We start from the raw sequence: 6,812 nt of genomic DNA, 5'->3' as shown, positions 1-6,812 counted from the left end.
GATCTCTTGATCGGATTGGATTCGGATCACCTCTATCCAATCCAATATATATTATATATTTATATTTTTATATAATATATATATTATTTATTTATTTATTTATAAATTTATTATATTATTTATTTTTATAAAAAACATGTATATATAATGAAAATAATTAAAAAATATTTGTATTTTTTGTTTTTACTTTACTTAAATTAGTATATTTTATTTTTCTTTTAATAATTTATTAATTTTGAAAGAAAACAAGTCAGACCAGATCAGATCCGAAGATCTGACTTATCGACAGGATTCGAATTCAAATCGAGTCTTATCATATCTAATCGGATCTTCAGATCTAGCATGAAAAATGTCGGATCGGATTTGAATATACCCAGATTCAAATCCGATCCAATCTATTTGCATCCCTAATTGGAATCATATTTAATCCAACTATGATTCATATTTTTTAAATAAATAAAATTAAAAATAAATACTTTTTTAGCATAAATAATAAATTAGAGAAAATCCATGATGCCAGAAAGACATCATACTGGAAAGGGTTTGACCAATCACAACCCCCATGAATTTTGGTAAAAACCCACCTGATTTGTTCCTACTTTTGTAATGCCAATTGATTGGTTGTAAGTTCATTTGGTATCATGTCTTTCTAACACCACAGTCAAACCTAATAAATTAATATAAAAATGAGTATGTATTATTTATATATTAAATCAATATATATTATAAAATAATTGAACACAAATTTTAATCCAATTGAACATCGAATGAATCCTAGACTTTCAAAGAATTGAGATTTACTCCTCACAAAGCGCACCTCGCACCAATGTCACAACCCCATCCCACCGTGTATTGGGAACATCTCCCCATGAATAACAATATAAAATACAAGAGATGTTTATGTGCAAATAAGATGCACTGTAAGGTTGGTGTGAGGAGTACTATGTGAAAAGCATATCTAGACTCATTTTCAAAATATGGGATCCATTGTTTGAGACTTTTTCTTGGAAATAGGGCTACACACAGATGAAATTGGAATGAACTAAATCCGAAATTGATTAATATTATTTGAATTCCAATAGGACTCGAATAAAATAAAGGTTGCAACCATTTTTTTAATTTAAAGTGGCTTTGGTATGAAACTTGAACTCACGACAGGAATAACACGATATATATTGCTACAATTAGGTCCAGAGATATTGTTTGACTAATTTTCTCCTCCTCTACGACTTTCATATCTATAAGGCAGCAAGTCTCCTCCTCCTCTACAACTCTTAAGATCGAGGGCAAAAAACCTCCTTTACAATGGTGAGATCTAACAAGGGCGAGGTTCATTGGAATCGTGAATCAAGGTGTGTGTGCAATAGGGGTGGCCACGAGCCAAGCTTCTCACGAGTTATTCAAGCTCGGCTCGGTTTAAACTGAGCTTCGAGCTGAGCTCGAGCCAAGTGAAGCTCGACTCGTGAGGCTTGCAAGCCTAGTATAATAAATAAATAATTTTTTACATGCATGCATATATATAATAGTAAATAATTTTGATAATTCTTATTTTTTGTATGTAAAATAAAACATTTTTATATGTATATATTTTTTTTATTTTTTATATGTATAATAATAAATAACTTTTATAATTCTTAATTTTTGTATGTAAAATAAAAAAATATTTATTTTTTAGAAAAAAAACTTGGCTTGTAGTTGAGCTTGAGCTCAAGTCGTCTCTAGCTCGAATCGAGCTCAAGCCTAACACAGTTCCAACGAGCCAAGCTCGAATAGCCAAGTATTCGGCTCGGCTCGATTCCACCCCTAGTGTGCAATGGGGCTATTATTCTTGTTTGCTTGATATCTAAATGGCAAGTATCCTTAAATACGATGAGAGGTATTTTGCCCACGTTACAATTTTTTTTTGTAATTTTTCTGGTGGCTTTTTATATTTCTGTAATTTCTATTATATTTCTTCATTTTCTATGTTTTTCTATAATTTTTTATATTAATCAACAATTTTTATTCTTTTTTATGCAGTTTCTAGTTTTTCTTTATTTTTTGTAATTTCTATTATTTTCTTAATTTTTATGTTTTTCTATAATTTTTATTATCTCATTATGCAATTTCTGTTTTTTTTTTCTGTAATTTGTTGTTTTTATATTTTTTGTAAATTTTGTTATTATTATGTGTATTTCTTTGTTTTTTTGCAATTTTCTGTGTTTTTTCTATATTTCTTTTTTACAATTTCTAGTGTTTCTGTATTTTATGTTATTCTTTGCATTTTCTAATTTTTTATCTCATTTAATGAATGAAAATTTAATGGGATTGGGTTATGGTGGGATTTGGTTTGAACCTGACCCATTTAATTTTTCATAAATGGGTGATTAACAGGTTTGCGGTGACCCAAACCCGCCCAATTTCCACCCCTATTTGTGGCCCCCTACTTGGTGGAGGACCAGGTCCAAATTCAAGGTTTGGGTTCAAAAATAGAATTTTGGAGGTACAAGTACTAGTTTCTCTTTCATGCATAGTGTGCGACTCTGTGGAAGAATGTTCGGAATCAGGTGGTCTTCCATGAGGAAGTGGTGGCAGCTGATGTAATCATTCAGAAAATATAATTACTGGGTTTCTAAGGCTTAGTTTGGAAGGAGTATAAATACAAATATATAGAGTGAAAAATTCTTGTATTTTATATTATTTTGTATGTATTGCACTATACATATTTGTATTTACACTCTTTCCAAATTATTATTTATTTTTTTTTTTGAAAGAAGCCCGTAGGCAGAATTCCATTAGCTCGATGAAGAGTCCATTGCATTAGCTCTTGCAAGAAGAAAATTACCATTATGATCCCGAATGACTAGTCCAACAGAACCCACACCATGTTCAAAAGCAGCATCAACGTTCACTTTTAAAAAATTTACAGCAGGTTTAGACCACACTTCCACCAATCCAGGGGCCAAGAGTGTCGAAGTTGCAGATGGCATGGGATCCGAAAGACTTGAGCACCAATCAATTTCAGCGTGAGCGTTGTGCATAACACAGTAGGATCGAATTGAACACCATCAAATAAATGAGCATTTCGGGCATACCAGATTTCTTTCATAATAATTCCACCTCGAAATCGATTGCCATCCATCAAAGAATTGAGTTGACAATCTCTTTACCACCAACAATAGAGAAGTGCCGGTATATCTATAATTTGCAAATCCTCAATTATGAAATTCAAGCATGACCCAAGCCAAATTGTTTGAACCGCTGAACATGACAATAAGGAGTGTACAATAGTGTCTTGTGAATGATTACAGAACGGACAACTTGTATCAATACGGATATTGTACTTCCGTAATATCTCAGTTGTGGGCACAACACCATAAAAACAGTTTGATTACTACCCATCTGTGAGTGTATCAATGGGAGGGGAACTGATTGAATTAATGTTACAATCTCTGCTGAGAGATGATGATGATGATGCAACCTGTTAACATCCCATTGTTTCGAAAACTGATTAATGAAAGCTGCAACTTTTGGAGCTTCAGGTAGCGTGTTTGCATAATCATGAAGAAAGATATTTGGCCCACACCAAGGATCATGGAAAAAATCAACTGACTAGCCATCTCCAATTACCCATAAAACCCCTTGTTTAAGAATATCTTTTATAGAGTTCAAGCTTCGCCATGTGTGAGAAACCTTCTCTTTCCAGAAATGTTTACCATGTAAGTATTTTGCCCTCAAAATCTGGGCCCACAAAGAAAATTGGTGCGTTAAAAAACGCCAGCCCAGTTTAGATAGCAAAGCTTTTTTTCTATGCTCCGCTACAACTAAACCCAATCCACCTTCAGATTTAGGTTTCAACATGTGCTCCCATTTGGATACACGAGTTTTTATTTTTTTCTTCCAAATCACCCCACTAGAAATTTCTACATAAACATCAAGATGATGGCAAATTTCTTTAAGCATGAGCTGAGATTGCATCTGGTATAAAGGGATAGCCTCAAAAGTAGATTTGATTAAAACAGTCCTTCCTGCCTGAGATAATAAAGGGATCTTCCATCCTGCCAATCTACCTTTCATCCGTTCTAAAACATAAGACCATCCACCAATATTCCTCCCACCTTTCAGAAGGGGAACCCCTAAGTACATATCATCATTATTCATGTGTTGTACATTCAAAGCATTTGAAATAAGATTTCTAACTCGGCGTTCTGTATTGGAACTGAAGTAGATTGCTGATTTCTGAAAATTTATGACTTGTCCCGACCATTGACAGAAAATGTCTAATTGCTGTTTGAGACAATCAATTTCCTTCAAACAGCACCTACCAAACAGTAGCATATCATCTGCAAAAAATAAATGATTTAATCGTACCTTGTCCTCCCCAAATGAATTTCCTGTAAACCTCCTTCTTGCATCTTCATAGTAAGCATACGAGATAGGACTTCAGTGCATAAAATATAGAGGTACGGAGATAATGAACATCCTTGGTGAATCTCTCTAGATGGTTGAAAATAAGTTCCAGGAACACCATCTACCAAAACAGCCAGATTCGTCGATGAAATGCATTGAAATATAATGTCACAAAACTTAGTAAGAAACCCCAAAGAAGATAGTATTTTCAATAAAAATGACCATTCAAGGAAAGGTCTAATTTCAGCACAAAGAAGTCTTACCTCTTTGCTTCCTCATTGTATGAACTGCTTCTTAGTTTGCCTTCCTGGAGAGAAGGAATTTTGGTATGGGCCAATAATTTTCTGTAAAAGAGGTTTCAGTCTATTTACCATGATTTTGGCAATGAACTTGTACGACACATTACTTAGCCCAATGGGGCGAAAAACTGAGGGAAACTCTACATGGTCAGATTTAGGAATCAGACATATGAGTGTTTGATTTATAGAAGAAATCGCCTCTGGACTGGAGAAACAATGCTGAACCAACTTCACAATATCACTTCCTACTATATCCCAACACCTTTGAAAGATCGCTGTAGGAATACCATCTGGTCCCGGCGCTTTATGAGCACCCATACTAAATAAAACATTCTTGATTTCTAAGGCCTCAGGTAGTTTGCACAACAACAATTCAGTATCTGTTTGTGTAAGAACTATAGGAAATCCATGATTTTCATGGACTCTTTCCAAATTAAGCCAAAGGCTTCGTTTGAAAGTCACGTAAATACAAAATTGCAAGGTGTAAAGTGCAAACCGGTTTGCTTTTTACATTTATGGTTTGTTCTCATCTCGTTTGGCACAAGAGAGTGAATACATGCATGCACTTTTCCTGGCATTTGGAAACTGAATGACATAAATTCAAATTGAACAGATAGATATAATGGTTAACAAATGAAATGACAAAATGCAGGGCCCTTAATTGCTTCTGACAAGGTATGTGACCTGTAAACAAAAAATAAAAAATAAAAACAAAACAACATCTATGACACATATATCTAAAATAGAGAAAGATGAGAAGCGTCGTATTACGCAAATCAAATATAGTTGAATAGATCTCTTGAGATTAAAAGTTGCCGATGACTTTGGGTTTTGACGAGGATTAATAAACACATTGGTTGAGTAGATCTAGGTTGCAGATTGCAAGATTGACCATTCCTTAATACTTGAGTCTGGATTTCCTGCACTCACCTGAGCTGGGTGCATTTGATTTGACACTTCAATCATTCATAAACCCGGATTTCACATGTGGAAAAGCGTTAAACAACATTGTTGTCCATGCCACTATCTCCTTTTATATAATTTTTGAGTTGAGATGTAAAATTGAGAAAATAAGATTAAACTCAAAGCTATGAACATAAACCGATGCCTCATACAAACAAGTTGCATTGATGAGGTAAAGATTAGCAGAAATCCATTCAGCAAACGATTATTACACTCTAGTCCTAATATATATCAAATTAAAACTCTTGGTTTTGATAAAAAAAATGTTTCAACTTTTCTTTCATGGGCAATAAGATCTCAAAAGGGTTGACATCGATTGAACAAGAGAGAGAGAAGAGAGAGAGAGCAAGCAGTGGCACAAAGCAGAGCACTTGAGAAATGGAGAAATGAAGTTTACTTAGACACAGTAAAAATGATTCTAAATAGCACTAACCCAGGTTTATATTTGTAGGAAAGAAAAGAATATTGACTAGGCAACAATGAAGAAAGCAACTCTGCCATTAGATTGGAGCCTGCCACCAGTCCATCTCTACTTTCTCTCTCTTAATCCGGCCCCCACCCGGAGACCAAAACCATTCATAAATTGGAGGGTGAGGGGGTTGGTGTTTGATGACCTTGTCACTGTCAATAGGTGATGGATGTTCTGATTTGTCAGTTGAGAGGAGAGGAACGGGGGGTGTTCGTGAAGTCTGCAGAGAGATGGATAGTGCAGTTGCAAATTAATTAAGTCTCTATTTTGTTATTAATTTGTATAATGGTTGCTTGATCAGTCAGTCCTACACGACTGTGGAGACGAAGGCTGCTTGAAGATTTTGAAGATATCCAAGGAGGCCATATTGGAGGAAAAGCAGTGATCGTAGAGATTGTGATGGATGTAGAATCATCATCACCTTGAGACACTAACAACCAATACCTGAGGTTGATTCTGCCGCCAGTGATAATTGTTTGTCGCCGGCGGTAATAGTTGTTAAGTCGCCACCGGGTGAATGAGAGGAGAGGAGACTTGAAAAAATGGGTATTGTTTGCAACTCGCAAGCTAACGGCGTGAAGCATCCCGCATGCTTCACACGTTTACATGAATTGAAGGACGCGTAGCGCATCCTCCAATTGCGCGAGTGGTGCTTGGACCGAAGGTGCCTCGACCGAAGCCAGACTCTGTTT

Source organism: Nelumbo nucifera, chromosome 1 (assembly GCF_055504915.1).
Source record: "Nelumbo nucifera cultivar China Antique chromosome 1, China Antique-T2T, whole genome shotgun sequence".
In the NCBI taxonomy this organism is placed as follows: domain Eukaryota; kingdom Viridiplantae; phylum Streptophyta; class Magnoliopsida; order Proteales; family Nelumbonaceae; genus Nelumbo; species Nelumbo nucifera.
The sequence above is the reverse complement of the archived record's forward strand: the minus strand, read 5'-3'. Positions refer to the sequence as shown.